The sequence below is a fragment of the Thermobia domestica genome, chromosome 11, assembly GCF_964235325.1.
Source record: "Thermobia domestica chromosome 11, izTheDome1.hap1.1, whole genome shotgun sequence".
Classification (NCBI taxonomy): domain Eukaryota; kingdom Metazoa; phylum Arthropoda; class Insecta; order Zygentoma; family Lepismatidae; genus Thermobia; species Thermobia domestica.
In genome coordinates, this window is record NC_137464.1 from 62,769,997 (window position 1) to 62,788,222 (window position 18,226).

Below are 18,226 nucleotides of genomic sequence, written 5' to 3' on the forward strand. Positions count from 1 at the left end.
TTTTATCTTCTCTCTCTTTTTTGGACCAATGTTCATTTCTAAGAGCACCAGAAGGGTAGATCTCGAGTATCACTTTTGATACGCGGACTTAGTTTGCAACACGCTGGTCTTGAGTATATGCCTATTTACGGAAGGCAAGGAGACTAAAAGATTTGGTACTTAATATTGAAGATAGTCGTATGTCCTTTGTATGTCGTTTCCATGTTCATCCTGAAAAAATATATAAATGATTCTTGATGTACTGCACTATAATTGATTTACATATTCGGAAGACACGGGTGAGATCTTGGATTTAATACATACATTTCGCGGATTGCCCAGAGGGAGGTTCTTTTGTCTTAAACTCCTTTAAAGACCTGTTTAGTGTGTGTGTGATGGCGGGGAAAATATTTTGAGTTGATTTGATTTTGAGTTTAACGTCCCGTTCAACAGCTAGGCTATATAAGACGTGGACGTGATTATCGTGGAATCCGAAACACATGAGCTCCCGCCGGGAATCGAACCCGGGCCTCCCACGCCAAAGGCGCGTACGCTAACCGCTTAGCCACGGAGGAGCTCGGGAAGATATTTTATTGTTGTTACACAAAGAATATAAACTAGAATCGAATGAGCCATAAATAAACGAATGATAGGAATTCGGAATACCATGATATTGTACTTGGAGTCTAAACATGAATGAGGAGAGGGATAATGTGTCAAAAAGAATTTAACTATACCTTATAAAATAGATTATTAGTGTTATTAGATTTATGGCATATCCCTCGTATAATATTTCCGACTACACCAGAGATAGTGGTATTGTAACTCCTACGTATAGTCGAATTTTATATGTATTTAAACGATATGTACGTAAACATTTTTGTTACCATGTCAGTCACTCAATTACTTGTGTTACTAGCATATTATTGAAAACCATTAGAGTATTGTTCATGTAATACTCGTACAACGAAAATTTTAAAGAAAGGGGACACCGTGTCTCAGTAGTAAGGTGCTTAACTCTGAAACATCTAGTCCCTGGCTCGATCCCCGGCCACGTAAGTTTGTGGTGGACAATATTTTCGTGGATTTTCTCTCGTTTCATTTAACACTCTCATTCAATTAATTCCTCCATTATGATTAATTTGTCTTAATCATCGACTGCCTTAGTCTACGGCCATAATCATGGGACGTTAAACTGAAAGATTTTGCTTTTTAAATTTTTACTTTAAAGATAGAATTAGTTTAAATAACTGCTTTAATAGTGCGAGATCATTGCACATGTTTCAAATTTGAAATATTAACAGTTGAAATGAATATTCTCATATATTTTATTTTCTCTTTCTCCTTTCTTTGTTATTGATATACCCAAAATAAAATTCTGATCTCGAAACAGGGTGTAATTTGAAAATTTTAATCAATATGTTATTGCTGATGTGTAGAACAGTATACACATCTATAAAGTATTGAACAGTGAATTCTGTGCTTAAAAATCTTAAGTCAACAATTTCCATCCAAAAGTTAGTTGGTAAGCCTGATTGGGATGAAGAGACCTCGAAGATTCAAAACGACCTGTTTGGATATCCATTTGGGGAGGAAGAGACCTTTTTTCGGGGACGAAGAGACCTTACGGGGACAAAGTGACCGCTTGTGCTTTCTGGAGAAAATTGCAAGAGGTCGATACGTCCCAAAATGGGGACCAAGAAACCTGTTCAAGATATCTATCTATCTATCTATCTATATCTATATCTATATCTATCTATCTATATATATATATATATATATATATATATATATATATATATATGTGTGTGTGTGTGTGTGTGTGTGTGTGTCGAATTGATTTTAAATTAAAAGAGCGACTTCGTAAATTTACGGAACGCGTGTTAACACGACAGTAAGGACATCTCGTAACGTTGTTAGGTAACACACGCAGTGTAAATAAAGTTTCAAAACCAGAAGTGGAAGATATGCCGTGGGTAAGTCGGTAAGACGTCTGCTTGCTGAGTGGAGAAATCCGGGTTCAAATCTGGGCGGTTACGTTTTTTTTTTTTTTTTTTGTTCCCTTGAAAATACATTTCTATATTTTTGCGTTTGAAATTGCTTTCTTTCATTTTTTGTAGATTATCTTAAATTAGTGAAGGCCAAGTAAGGTCAGATTACATATATGTCTGCTTTATCTGTGTGTACAGTCCAGAGATGGAGTGAGTCAATTGGGTCAAGATTTGTGAGTAGGTCAGTGGATCGTGGGTCAACAGGACGTGACTAACTGTGACACACCACCCCCCGTGACCTCTCTGACTCACACTGACCCTACGTTTTAAATTTTAAGGTCTCCCTCTTTATTCGGCCTCCCTCCTTATTATTAAATTCAATGTATAGATAATTATTGAGTTGAGTTGATTTTGAGTTTAGCACCCTTTTCAGCAGCGAGGCTATATGAGACGGGACCTACTGATTAACATAGAAACCGAAAAACATGAGCTACCGTTGGGAATCAAACCAGGGTCTTCCACGCCACATGTATATAACAGTGTCTTATATAGCAGTTAATATTCTTGCTATAAAGTATCAAATAACTAAACATTTGATGTAAATAAATGAGAAACCTAAAATATTGCAGATTACTGCAATTGCGATTTAATTCAATTTTAAGCATTATACATCCATATGATTGTTAAAGTTGCTTTATAAAGATGCAGATTATGAATTATAGTAATTTTTTCAATGAAATGAAATTAAATTAAGTTTGACGTCCCATGCTTATGTCGGCTAGGTAAAGGAGACGGTGATGATGAGAAGTGAACGAAAATTGTGCAATGATGTAGGTAGGAGGAAACAGGAGAATCCTGAAGAAACGAACGCACACGGTGTTTCTTCACCACTAATCTGACTTTGTGCAAGCTGGGATCGAACCAAGGACCCCATGCACCAGAGGTAAACGCTCTACCACTAAGCCACTTTGGCCCTATGAAAAATACAACCATATTTATTCTCTCTCTCTCTCTCTCCATTTTTATATAGGTATCAGAAGCATGAATAATTTTCATTTTGGGGGGTGCGGTGGCTCAGTGGTAGAGCGTTCACCTCCGGTGCTTCGGGTCCCTAATTCGATCCCAGCTGGCGCCGTTTGGACTTTGTGGTGGACAAACGCCGTGCTGGTGCGTTTTCTCGGGGTTCTCCCGTTTCCTCCCACTTTCTTCATTCCACCATTTCACTCCTTTCTCATTATCACCGTCTCCTTTAGCCTAACCGGCATAACCATGGGACGTTAAACATAAAGATTTCATTTTATTTCAATTTTTGTTTTGAACGTATGGTTTCAAGTTGGTATTAAACTCAGAACTCTGATCTTAATGAGTTGAGTTGATTTGGAGTTTAACGTCTCTTTCAGCAGCAAGACCATATATGACGTGGACATATTGATTAACGTAAAACCCGAACCATGTAAACTCCCGCCGTGTGGTGGTGATTGTGATTTTGAGTTTAACTGCCCGGTCAGCAGCGTGGCTATAGGAGACGTGGACCTACTGATTAACATGGAATACGAAACACATGAGCTCCCACCGGGAATAGAACCCGGGTCTCCCACGATAAAGTCGTGCGTACGCTAACTCCCACCGGGAATTGAAATCTGTTCTCATTGTAAGAATGTTAACGTTCCTTATTTTACCGGTTTTTGTATAACTTCATGGACCAAATTTCACAGAAGTAAATCCCCACGGTAAGCAGGTTTGCATATCCAGACTCCTAAGTATGAAAACATTTACGCTCACTTCAACCTCAAACAATTCATGAATTGAAGAATAAAGGATAATATTCCCGATAAAGTATATGGTTTGAAAAATACCATATAGGAGAGGGACATATCAGTCATTTCTGCTCATGGAGTTATTAAAATAGGATCATCGGGCAGTGGTCTTTACCATTGAAAGATATTGCTTCTAAAATATTTCCAAGTAACTTCCAATTTTCCATCTATGAGTAGCAGTCCCGTTGCTTTCATAAAAAACATTTGTTCTGTAGATTAAAATCAAGAATGAATGAATCTGTACTCTTGGGTGCTCACTGGTGCACCAACATATCTATCTATCTATCTATCTATCTATATCTATATGTCTATCTATCTATCTATCTATCTATCTATCTATCTATCTATCTATATATATATATATATATATATATATATATATATATATATATATATATATATATATATATATATATATATATATATATATATATATGTGTGTGTGTGTGTGTGTGTGTGTGTGTGTGTGTGTGTGTCGAATTGATTTTGGATTAAAAGAGCGACTTCGTAAATTTACGGAACGCGTGTTAACACGACAGTAAGGACATCTCGTAACGTTGTTAGGTAACACACGCAGTGTAAATAAAGTTTCAAAACCAGAAGTCGGAAGATATGCCGTGGGTAAGTCGGTAAGACGTCTGCTTGCTGAGTGGAGAAATCCGGGTTCAAATCTGGGCTGTTACATTTTTTTGTTTTTGTTCCGTTGAAAATGCATTTCTATATTTTTGCGTTTGAAATTGCTTTCTTTCATTTTTTGTAGATTATCTTAAATTAGTGAAGGCCAAGTAAGCTCAGATTACATATATGTTTGCTTTATCTGTGTGTACAGTCCAGAGATGGAGTGAGTCAATTGGGTCAAGATTTGTGAGTAGGTCAGTGGATCGTGGGTCAACAGGACGTGACTAACTGTGACACACCACCCCCCGTGACCTCTCTGACTCACACTGACCCTACGTTTTAAATTTTAAGGTCTCCCTCTTTATTCGGCCTCCCTCCTTATTATTAAATTCAATGTATAGATAATTATTGAGTTGAGTTGATTTTGAGTTTAGCGCCCTTTTCAGCAGCGAGGCTATATGAGACGGGACCTACTGATTAACATGTAATCCGAAACACATGAGCTCCCGTTGGAATCAAACCAGGGTCTCCCACGCCACAGGTATATAATTGTGTTTTATATAGCAGTTAATATTCTTGCTATAAAGTATAAAGTTAAAGAAAACTTGTAGCTTCACGAAAGGCATTTGTTGGTCCTTCAAGGTCAACACAAGAACAAAAATGAAAAACTAATACTAGGTGTGCCTTTACAAGTGACTACTATGATAACAACAGAATGCTGCCTACGTTTAACATATTATGCCTCCGGGGGTTAGTAAAACGCTTAACTGTGTGAAAATCGCTGCACACAACAGGTCTTAGGAACACCCACAAATACGTAAAATTGAAAGAACAGAAAATAGTGCATTTTTGAAATGAGCATACAATTCACACTTCACGCAAAGTTCCAATATGGGAAATCAGTCAATATCTTCAGTTGGAATTACTGAAAAAGACAAAAACTGGCTATTTAAAATTCCAAGTGTAAACCTGCGCTTGGAGCGATTTTATTAGCTATATCACAACGCATTTTCGTGAGTTGCTTCTGTGGTCAAGCGTGCTTAATAGCGCTGTTAAAGTTCTAGAACCGGAGGCGGCGGTTCGAGCCTGAGTACAGTAATTTTTTTTTCAAAATAGGGATGGCTTTTTAAAAGTATATATAAAGTTGTATTTTGAAGTGATTGTAAAAGAAATTCAGATGAACTTTCACATTTCCAAGCTCACTCGTATTTATTCGCCATGTCCCAAATTTCACAGAAATAAATCCCTACGTTAAGCGGGTTTACATATCCAGACTCCTAACAAGTAAGTATGAAAACATTTACGCTCACTCCAACCTCAATCATTTCATGAATTCAACCTGATTTACATATGTTATTAGGACATAAAACTGAATGTTATTTATTCTACAAACACTTTTATACATTGCAAGAGCTGTGACGTCTAAATATTCACTGAGAACTCATAGTCGTATTGCAATAAACAAAAGCGAGTATGGAACAGTAAACTGCTTTCACAAAGGTTAAAAGAAAGCCTGCAAAAGCATGCAAAATGGTCGAGTGGTTTAGGTCGATACTCTATCAATCATATGTTTGTGTGTTAAAACCCGATAATAAGTTTTTCTAAGTGTCTTCCTATTTTCATTTGGAGGCGGAAAACATTTCTTTGAATAACTCATTGGAAACTTCTTTTGTTTCAAATTCGGCTAAGACGGAACAATATATGAATTGCAAATCTAAAATCCATAGCTGAAAACAAAATATAAAGTATGTTTTCCCATTATTATCCTCCGATTTGTAACGAGACCCGGGTTCGATTCCCGGAGGGAGTTCATGTGGTTCGGATTCCACCTTAATCAGTAGGTCCACGTCTCATATAGCCTCGCTGCTGAACGGGACGTAAAACTCAAAATCAATCAATCAATCTCCAAGAGAGAGAAATAAAAAAAGTTTTTTTTTTTGGTAAATTCTAGTTCAAAGTTCGAAGCACTTGCTTTTGCACGTGATTTTTTGTTTCTTTTTTCAGGGAACAGAAAACTTCTGGCGCCTAAGAAATTATACCATATAATATTGCAAATTTGCAAGTGGATGTATTTACATTGCAATTTGTGGTAATAAAGATATTATGATTAGAAAACAATATTGTAATAAGTAAGTTTAATTTCTTCATCCATCGCCAGTCTTAGGGGCCCCTTATACCTCGCCGCCCCCCGAATATCGATATCGAAAATTCATGTCCATATATTCGCGATATCGAATGTTGATATATGATTATATATATATATATATATATATATATATATATATATATATATATATATATATATATATATATATATATATATATATATATATATATATATATATCGACGATAGCGATTTATCGGCATATCACAGGCCCAGGTCCGAGAAGTGATGCTTGAAATATTGAAATATACTGGAATCAACAATCAAATTCTAAATAAGTTCTCCATTTCCTTATTCAATGTTGAGGGGGAAGAGTGTGAACCCGAATAGAAATTTTAAGAAAAACAAATGTTAAGATAAAAGTAGGTTTTCCGTCTCCCCTTGAATATAAAAATTAACAGAAAATTATTACTGCAATTTACCTTTTACTTCTGTTTCTGATTGTTATCACAAATCAGCGACAGTACACATACTTTACATAGTATACCAATACCAATACACTCTATAACTTTTCACAACCAAGCAAGCCGGAAGATGAATTTCCTGTAATATTAAAGTGGAATATTCTACAAAATAGTCATAATTCATTGGCCATATTTCTATCAGTACTTTGGTACGGACTAAGAGCTACAAGACTAACAGAACTAGAAATTAAAGATTTCATTCCTTTTTTTCTCTCAGACTAAAAGACTTCTGCATTTTCCTAAGATTTTCATTTTCTTAATATAAGTCCCCTATCCTGGGCTAATTCTGGCTACCGCGGTTTCGAGGTAATCGGTAAACGAAAGAGCAAAGTTTGTGACTCTCAACTCTCGACAGTTTGTAAGAAGATATTTCACAGTTCATGTTGTTATTTCTTCGTTACAAAAACACTAGTTGACTCTATTCATGGTGAATTACTGAACTTATAAACATTGACAATTATTGAAAAATGAATAATTATTTTTAAACATAAAAGGCATTACAGTTCACTAGAATGCAGTAGTAGAATGCAGAAGTGAAAGGAAATATTGTTTATTTGTTGAGATGCGCAAACTGAATGTGAATAATAAGTGTTTCCCATTCTCTTGTCCAGAGGTGGATCTACGATGGACTTCTGGGGGCTCGGTGGTTGGTAATACTCCTATTTAGATATACTTTTAAGAGCTCCAAACTCTGGAATGGGTTTTATTTCTATGTAAAAACACAAATATTCCCTTTCTGGGAGGCTATCGCCATGATCGCCCACTGGATCCGCCCCCGCTCTTGTGTAGCAGACTTTGAAGATATTTAGCTCCTGCGATGGTGATTAAGGATTGTAACATCTGGATAATTTTTATACTGATATCGGATAGAAACTTATCCGGATTTGCAATATCCGGTTGACGGACAACAAAATGGATGACGGATAACGGATAATATCAGGATAATGGATGACTGATAATATCCGGATAGCGAATGACGGATAATATAGAGGTAACGGATACTATCCGCATGATGGATAACGGATGACGGATAAGATCCGGATAACGGATGTTATCCGGATGTCGGATAATATCCGGATAATGGATTTATCCGGATAATTTATAAAATTAAGATAACGGATAATATCTGGATAATAGAACATTCGGATAACTGATTACATCCGGATGACGAATAAAGGATAATATCCGGATAAAGTATGTGGTTTGAAAAAGACAATATAGGAGAGAGACTTATCAATGCTTTCTCCTCATGGAGTTATTAAAAGACGATCATCGGGCAGTGGTCTTTACCATTGAAAGATATTGCTTCTTAAAATGTTTCCTAGTAACTTCCAATTTTCTTGTTCTTGTTGAGCGCGGTGGCTAATGGTAGACCGCTTACTTTGGCGCGTGGGGTCCTTATTGTTTCGATCCCCGGCCAAATAAGTTTGCGGTGGACAAGATCGTATCCGTAGCTTCTCTCAGGGCACTCCCGCTTCTTGCCACTTTTCACTCCATCAATTCTTCTATTATCATTGACTTGCTTTAATCATTCGACACGGCAGCTCAGTGGTAGAGCGCTTCCTCTTTTGTGTGGGGTCCTATTGTTTTGATCACCACCCAAGGAAATTTGTAGTGGACAATATCATATCCGCGGTTTTTCTCAGGGTACTCCTACTTCTTCCCACTTTTCATTCCACAAATTCCTCTATTATTATTGACTGGCTTTAATAATTGCGCGCGGTGGCTTAGTGGTATAGCGCTTCCTCTGGTGGACCAATTAACATTGGATGAGATCGTATCCGTGGGTTTTCTCAGGGTACTCCCAATTCTTCCTACTCTTCATTCCACCAATTCCTGTATTACACTAGTTAACAAAGGTTTTGTTACATAAAAGGAAATACCTGTTCTTAAAGGAACTTTTTGCGCTGAATTCGAATATGCACTCGGTTTTTCTCCATCACGTACGATTTTCCCGTAACAGAGGGATTTTTGGGAAAATCCCTCAAAAATTTCCCTTTTCGTTTATTTTACACCCCAAGATCTTGTCCCCTTGCATATACTAACATAGAAATTATACCTAAGTATACTTTGATTCATATTTAACAAACCCTCCAAGTTTCGTAATAATCGCTTTATTCTTTCTAGAGAAATAAATATGTTTGTATGTATACTGTGTGTACTGTTTATTGCACCTTATAGTAATGCTTTCAGATCTCTTAAGTTGAGGTAAAACGTTTTGCTTTATTACCACAAACACATATATAAAATATAATACAATATAATTTACAAGTGTGGCAATTTACAATAAACAATAATACAAATGTACCAAAAGGTCATGAAAAGACAATCAAAACTATCACAATATATGAAACTTCCATTGGGTTACAAAAACGTACACTACTTCCTTCTTTTGTAAGAAATGTTCCATTCTCTAACAAGACCCCAACAATAGTCCCCCATCATTGAAGGATCCCATCGTCCCTGGTACCTTTTCTCCATTGCCATTATATCTTGGTGGAATCTTTCCCCCTGTTCGTCCTGAGAGCACCTAGGTTAGCAGGAAAGAAGCTGAGGTGGGAGTGCAAAAAGTGGATTTTTAAAGACATCCTACAACCCAATTCTTTGTATTTCTGTATCATGTCCTGTACGATTTCTGTGTAACTCTCAGCTTTGTTATTGCCCAGAAAGTTGCGCACAACACACTTAAATGCTGTCCAGGCAGCTAGCTCAGCACTGTTTAACTTGCTGTCAAAGCTATCATCAAGCATTAATTTCCTAATTTGGGGACCAATAAACACTCCCGCTGAAATCTTAGCATCACTCAGGTTAGGGAACTTATCTCGCAAATACTTGAAAACTTCACCAGATGTGTCCATGGCTTTGACAAAGTTTTTCATAAGTCCTAACTTGATATGAAGTGGCGGTAGTAATATCTTATTAGGATCTACCAAAGGAGCGTATTTGACGTTGCATTCTCCAGGTACGTAATTCACTCTAGGTTCCCATTCCTTCACTTCATAATGTTTGTCATCAGCTCGGCTATCCCATAAACATAAAAAACATTGGTACTTCGTGTAACCGCACTGCAGTCCTAATAAAATACCAACTACCTTGAGATCACAACATATTTGCCAACAATGGTCCTTGTAATTTATAAGATTTAGCAAAGTCGACATGGTGTCATAGGATTCCTTAATCTTCACTGAGTGCGCAAGTGGTATAGAAAGTTTTTTATTTCCATTATGTAAAAGGACAGCTTTAAGGCTGACCTTTGACGCGTCGATAAATAACCTCCATTCTTCTGGAACGTAAGGAATTTCTAGCTCCGCCATCAACCCATTTATATCCGTACATACGCACACATTATCTTGCATTGAGAAATAGCTTGAAAATTGAACATGCCTTTTCCTGTACACTGATATGTTCGTTTCTGCATCCAATAAGTTCCACTGCTGGAGTCTTGATCCCAGGTAACAAATATTGATAATCATTTCATGAACAAAACGAAAAAACTTGGAGAATTGTATATATATGTATTAAGATATACATATACTGTACGTTTAAAAAAAATATACGTTGGAAGTACATTCTATTTTTATACACGTTTCTAATTTACAGAGAGCAATACAAGTGTGTTGTTGACTATTGTAAATATTCATTTTTATGTCTGTGTTTGTAGTAATAAAGCAAATCGTTTTTACCCCAACTCAGGAGATCTGAAAGCATTACTATCAGGTGCAATAAACAGTGCACACAGTATACATACAAATATATTTATTTCTCTAGAAAGAACAAAGCGATTTTTACGAAACTTTTAGGGTTTATTAAATATAAATCAAGGTATATTTAGGTATAATTTCTATGTTACTATATGTAAGGGGACAGGAGCTAGGGGAATAAAATATCTGAAAAAGGGAAATTTTTGAGGGAATTTCCCGAAAATCCCTCTGTTAGGGAAAACTGTACGTGATGGAGAGAAACCGAGTGCATATTCGAATTCAGCGCAAAAAGTTCCTTTAAGATCAGGTGAGTTTTCTCATGTAACAAACAAAAAGTTTAAATTTGTTAACTAGTGTTATCATTTACTTGCTTTAATCATTGGGAGCGGTGGCTCAGTGGTAGAGCGCTTCCTCTGGTGCGTGGGGTCCTTATTGTTTCGATCTCCAGTCAAGTAAGTTTGTTGTTGACAAGATCGTCTTCGTGGTTTTTCTCAGGGTACTCAAGCTTCTTCACACTTTCCATTCCACCAACTTCTCTATTAGCATTGACGCTTTAATCGTTGGGCGCGATAGCGCAGTGGTAGAGCTCTATCTCTGGTGCATGGGGTCCTTATTGTTTCGATTCCCGGCTTAGTAAGTTTGTGGTGGACAAGGTCGTATTCGTGGGTCTTCCCAGGTACTCTCGCTTCCTCCCACATTTCATTCAACCAATTCTTCTATCATCATTGACTTGCTTTAATCATTGGAGATGCCTTGGTCCCTTGAGGATTGCGGTGATGTAAGAACTCAGATTCGATCCCAAGCATTTGGGTTGTGATGTAAACCTTTGCTGTGGTTCAGTCTCAGTATTTTATTACGCGAGATAAAGCCATCCATACAGCTATAAATGTTGTTCTATCTTGCGCAAGCAGGTATTGATTTTGAGCCAATTCGGAACCACATTTTTGGCGCTTTGAGGCCAGAAACCGATTTCGGACATTACGCTGTCCTCAAACTACTAGGATCTTTTCAATGTTACCATCCGCGTCCAACAACCCCATGTTTAAAAGGGAAATAGAAAGGACTCGTGTCTAAAACTTCCGGACCCAGTTTCTTGAGGTTCAAGAGTAGGGGTCGATTTCTGATATCACCATTGTGCTCAACGGATCAAAACTTTTGAAATGTCGCCAACGCCGTCCAATAACTTCATCTTTAACAGGTGAATAGAAGGGACCTGAGCCCATAACGTCAGGACCCCATTCCTTGAGCTTCGTGGTCTGAGCCTGATTTCTGACATTACTACTGCACTCAGGATCAGTGGTTAGGGATGGGCACGAGCGAGTTCGAGTGTTTTTTTTTAAACTTGATTCGACTCGAAACAGACATCTTTTAGCTCGACTCGGGAACTCGACTCGAAAAATTTCTTCTGACTCGACTCGAAACTCGACTCGAATTTGGATCGAGTTTCGAGTCGAGTCGAGCCAAATCGAGCCAAATCTTGTGTGTGGTGTTTGAAGTTCCTTTTCCACTTATTCTGCATAAAAAATATAATTATTATCAATGTTGCTACTTCCACTACAACTTATTATTATTATTATTATTATTATTATTATTATTATTATTATTATTATTATTATTATTATTATTATTATTATTATTATTATTATTATTAAATTCTGTAATTAAGCTTGAAAGATAGGCGATTTGCGTCTGAATACTAAAAACTAGTTGACTGCCGATTTCGGTAGTCGTGAAATCTAGGACACAAGGACATCGTTCACGAGGTTCTGGGTTTGAGTTCCGGAGGATCAAGTATTCGTGCTTGGGCCAAAATTTGTTAAAAGTTATAGCGTGCCAGGAAAACATGTTTAAAACTGTTCTGCCTGGGTCTACGGTTGTCAACGACTTGTGCGGCTTGGCTCACAGCTTATTCAATATCGAACCGAACCGAGAACCGAACCGGATGTGCACGAGTCGAGACACAATTTGTAAAATTCGAGTCGAATTGAGACTGCTCGTAAAAATCTTGATTCGACTCGAATGTCTCAAAACTCTTCACATATTTTTAAAAATAGTTTTGAAGAAACTAATCACTCAGAAAGTGTTATATATATATATATATATATATATATATATATATATATATATATATATATATATATATATATATATATATATATATATATATTATACAGGTGCGGATCCAAGGGGAGCTACAGCCCTCTTGACACTCAGGTATACACTGGATAAAATAGGCTTCAATCCTGCTTTACACTGGATAAAGCGGCAAACAGTGATTTAGTCGCTCCCTTGATCATATCCTGGATCCGGGGCTTTAAGGGTTCATAGCTGTAAAACTATGGGACCTATCGTTAGGGATGCGCACGAGACGAGTCGAGACAGAATTTTCCTGACAAATTTCGAGTCGAGACACAGCTCTTGCAATAAAAAAGAATACATTTTTCGAGTCGAGACATCACTTTTACAGCACATTTTCGAGACGAGAAAGCCTCAAATCTTGTCTCGTGCGCATCCCTACCTATCGTAGTCGGGTTAAGACTTCACTTAGAAACTAATATGTGCGCTATCCAAAAATACAATGTTTCAGAATCTAGAGTACACATACGACAATTTTTAGAGAGGAACTTTGGCTATGTGCATATAATTTGAAGTACTCACCAAATACCTGTATAAAAATTGTTGCAGAAGTATGTTAGAATTCTGAAACATGGATATTTGGACAGCGCACGTACTAGTTCCTAAATAAGGTCTTGACCGTACTGCGGTAGGTCGCCTAGTTTTGGAGCTATGGACCTTTAAAGTTCATTTCTTCATGTTTTTGGCAGCCTATAACTCCGAAATTAAGCATTTGTGCGCCCAGGTTTGTTATTACCTTTTGTCTTATCTTACTGTCAGGAACAGTATTTCTTCCAGATATGTTTTTGGGGCACTGCCCCCCTCCCGGAGCTCTGAGAGTGCCCCCCGGAGGAGACCAAAATATTACGTCTATAATACAATAATAAATAGAATAGTACCAGCAGTGCTCCCCTCACCCTGAACATTTTTTCTGAAAGAACAACTGGTCAGGAATCTCCTTGCATTTTTAAATGGAGTATCGCATCGCAGTTTGCAGTGCAAATGGGAATGCAATGCAGCGCAAACACGGAAATGCAACATTGCATTTACATGTTTGCACTGCAAATTGAAAAATGTATTGCAAATTGCGATACATCTTTGTGTCTTAAATTACTACATAAGCTAAAATAAGGAGCAAGTTAAAAATATATTACTATTATTTCAAGAAACTTCCCCCGACTTGAAGGGTCGGTTATTGCAAGAAAAAATGCCTCGACTTTGGATTACAATAGTTTTACACTTTTGTATTTCCTTCCCTTTGTCAGTTTATTGTTACTGGGTCATTCTCCAGATCTTCTCAGGTTTCGGGTGATTATCCTTGTTTCTGAGCGTGTAATAATAAAAAAAATGTTCCTTGAAGAAAAGGCGCATTGGCAGCAGATTGGACCTAGCCGATATATGGTATATATAGCATGATTGTGGGTTGGTTAGTAAAACGCAGAAGTGCGTACAGTAGATCAATAAAACAGTAACGGTATCCTTCAATGCCAAAAATACAGTATCGGAAATTACTCATCTTTATCTCTCTTTTCTTTTTGCTTTCCATTTGAAGTACTGATATACCTGATACCCATTTACGTTCCTTGTTAAAAACAACATATGTTTTAGCAAGATTTCTTCTTGGGAGACGCCGCGAACATCAAAAAACATCCCGAACAAATGGACTCTCTCTTTCTGTGTGTGTTTGAACCAATGAGTTGTTTTTCCTAAACCTAATTGTTGAATTTGCCGCTGTGGTAAAACTATTTCGCTCAATTTGACAAATAATGTAATAAAATATAATACTTATCCAGCAATGAGCGTGGATTGCAAGGAAAAGCAGTGAACTCTAAAGTACCCCTGTAGCAGGGGCGGATCCAGAACGGACTTCTGGGGGGGCGTGGATTGCAATACTGCTACTTAGCTAGTTTTAAGAGCTCCAAATTTTGGGATGGGTTTTATTTATATATAAAATAAGAAAGCTTCCTCTTCCGTGGGAGGGGGGCGATTGCCCCGATCGCTCCCTGGATCCGTGTCCGCCCTATAGCCTCTCCTCGAAATTAAATGCATTGACCTATTATTTCCAATTCGAAGTCATTTTCGCTTCCATGTTAATGGTGACGGAGTTCTTGTTCTTTGTATCTCTGTACTCAAGAAAATACTACTACTACTACTACTACTACTACTACTACTACTAATAATAATAATAATAATAATAATAATAATAATAATAATAATAATAATAATAATAATAATAATAATAAAGCATCTGAATAATAACGATATTTTTAACCCCCCTTCTTTAAACTTTCTGTGTATTTCTCTGAATCTGGATATGTTGTTTTATAGTGTATAATACAAAAAGGCTTCAAACAGCAATCAGGCAAAAATTATTTGTGTAAAAGACACAAACGCCTTATCAGTGGCTCTGCAAAGAAGTACTAAACAACTGACGTTGTTTCTGCTTGCCTTTAAACATAATGTTACGATTTACAAGGCACAGACAAAAGTAAAGAGCAACGTGAAATTTCGCCTAAGGGCACCTTCGTTGCTAAACTGAAGACTAGCACTCTGTCAACATATTGCATAGCTATCAATAAGTCACACTCAAAGGTTCTTTCCAAACGTTTTGGTATAACAGGTTAATCAAACTACGCTGTTGTAGGTAAGGGATGAGACTCTGAATGACCGATAAGTGTTGGAGTTCAGAGCCGTAGCTAGAAATTTCGTTGCCCGGGGCGAAGTAGAATTCGGCGTCCCCCGACACTCACCTTACCAAACTTTGACTTTTTCTTTCTGTGCTTTTATTTTTAACATATAAGAGAAACACCTTTTTGTTGTTATGCTACGCTGTTTTTTCTTTTTTATCAAGCCGCTTAGACAGACCATTGCAACAGCCAAAAGCGATCGTTATGTATTCTTTAACAAATAAGAGCCACTCTCAAGAGGCTTGTTTTAGACCTGCTGCTAAACTTGCCAAACTACCTTGTATACAAATCCATTTGGAGAATAATTATGAAAAAAGCATGGAGTCGATTCTCCTACGTCAGGACGACCATGTTAGACATGGAGTTGCTGGACGCGAGTGGTAGCGTTGGAAAGGTCCAGGTCCCTTGAGTGCAGTAGTAATGTCAAAAGTCTGGCCCAGGCCACGCAACTCAAGGAATGGGGTCCTGACGTTATGGATTCGGGTCCCTTCTATTCACCTATTAAAGATGAAGTTGTTGGACGGCGTTGGCGGCATTTGAAAGGTTTTGATCCGTTGAGCACAATTGTGATGTCAGAAGTCGATCCCTAAACTTGAACGTCAAGAAACTGGGTCCGGAAGTTTTAGACACGGGCTCTTTCTATTCCCCTTTTAAACATGGGGTTGTTGGACGCGAATGGTAACATTGGAAAGATCCTAGTCGTTTGAAAACAGCGTAATGTCCGAAGTCAGTTCCTGGCCTCAAAGCGCCAAAAATGAGGTTCCGCATTGGCTCAATATCAATACCTGGTTGCGTAAGATAGAACAACATTTATAGCTGTATGGATGGTTTTACCTCGCGTAATAAAATACTGAGACTGAACCACAGCAAAGGTTTACATCACAACCCAAATGCTTGGGACCGAATCTGATTTCTTACATCACCGCAATGCTCAAGGGACCAAGACCTCTCCAATGTTTAAAGCAAATCAATGATGATAGAAGAATTGGTTGAATGAAAAGTGGCAAAAAGCGGGAGTACCCTGAGAAAACCTACGGATACAATCTTGTCCAACGCAAACTTACTTGGCTGGGGATCGAAACAATAAAGACCACACGCACCAGAGTAAGCGGTTTACCATTGAGCCCCACAACAAGAACAAGAAAATTGGAAGTTACTTGGAAATATTTTAGAAGCAATATCTTTCAATGGTAAAGACCACTGCCCGATGATCCTATTTTAATAACTCCATGAGCAGAAAGGACTGATATGTCCCTCTCCTATATGGTATTTTTCAAACCATATACTTTATCGGGAATATTATCCTTTATTCTTCAATTCATGAATTGTTTGAGGTTGAAGTGAGCGTAAATGTTTTCATACTTAGGAGTCTGGATATGCAAACCTGCTTACCGTGGGGATTTACTTCTGTGAAATTTGGTCCATGAAGTTATACAAAAACCGGTAAAATAAGGAACGTTAACATTCTTACAATGAGAACAGATTTCAATTCCCGGTGGGAGTTAGCGTACGCACGACTTTATCGTGGGAGACCCGGGTTTCATTCCCGGTGGGAGCTCATGTGTTTCGTATTCCATGTTAATCAGTAGGTCCACGTCTCCTATAGCCACGCTGCTGACCGGGCAGTTAAACTCAAAATCACAATCACCACCACACGGCGGGAGTTTACATGGTTCGGGTTTTACGTTAATCAATATGTCCACGTCATATATGGTCTTGCTGTTGAAAGAGACGTTAAACTCCAAATCAACTCAACTCATTAAGATCAGAGTTCTGAGTTTAATACCAACTTGAAACCATACGTTCAAAACAAAAATTGAAATAAAATGAAATCTTTATGTTTAACGTCCCATGGTTATGCCGGTTAGGCTAAAGGAGACGGTGATAATGAGAAAGGAGTGAAATGGTGGAATGAAGAAAGTGGGAGGAAACGGGAGAACCCCGAGAAAACGCACCAGCACGGCGTTTGTCCACCACAAAGTCCAAACGGCGCCAGCTGGGATCGAATTAGGGACCCGAAGCACCGGAGGTGAACGCTCTACCACTGAGCCACCGCACCCCCCAAAATGAAAATTATTCATGCTTCTGATACCTATATAAAAATGGAGAGAGAGAGAGAGAGAGAATAAATATGGTTGTATTTTTCATAGGGCCAAAGTGGCTTAGTGGTAGAGCGTTCACCTCTGGTGCATGGGGTCCTTGGTTCGATCCCAGCTTGCACAAAGTCAGATTTGTGGTGAAGAAACACCGTGTGCGTTCGTTTCTTCAGGATTCTCCTGTTTCCTCCTACCTACATCGTTGCACAATTTTCGTTCACTTCTCATCATCACCGTCTCCTTTACCTAGCCGACATAAGCATGGGACGTCAAACTTAATTTAATTTCATTTCATTGAAAAAATTACTATAATTCATAATCTGCATCTTTATAAAGCAACTTTAACAATCATATGGATGTATAATGCTTAAAATTGAATTAAATCGCAATTGCAGTAATCTGCAATATTTTAGGTTTCTCATTTATTTACATCAAATGTTTAGTTATTTGATACTTTATAGCAAGAATATTAACTGCTATATAAGACACTATTATATACCTGTGGCGTGGAAGACCCTGGTTTGATTCCCAACGGAAGCTCATGTTTTTCGGTTTCTATGTTAATCAGTAGGTCCCGTCTCATATAGCCTCGC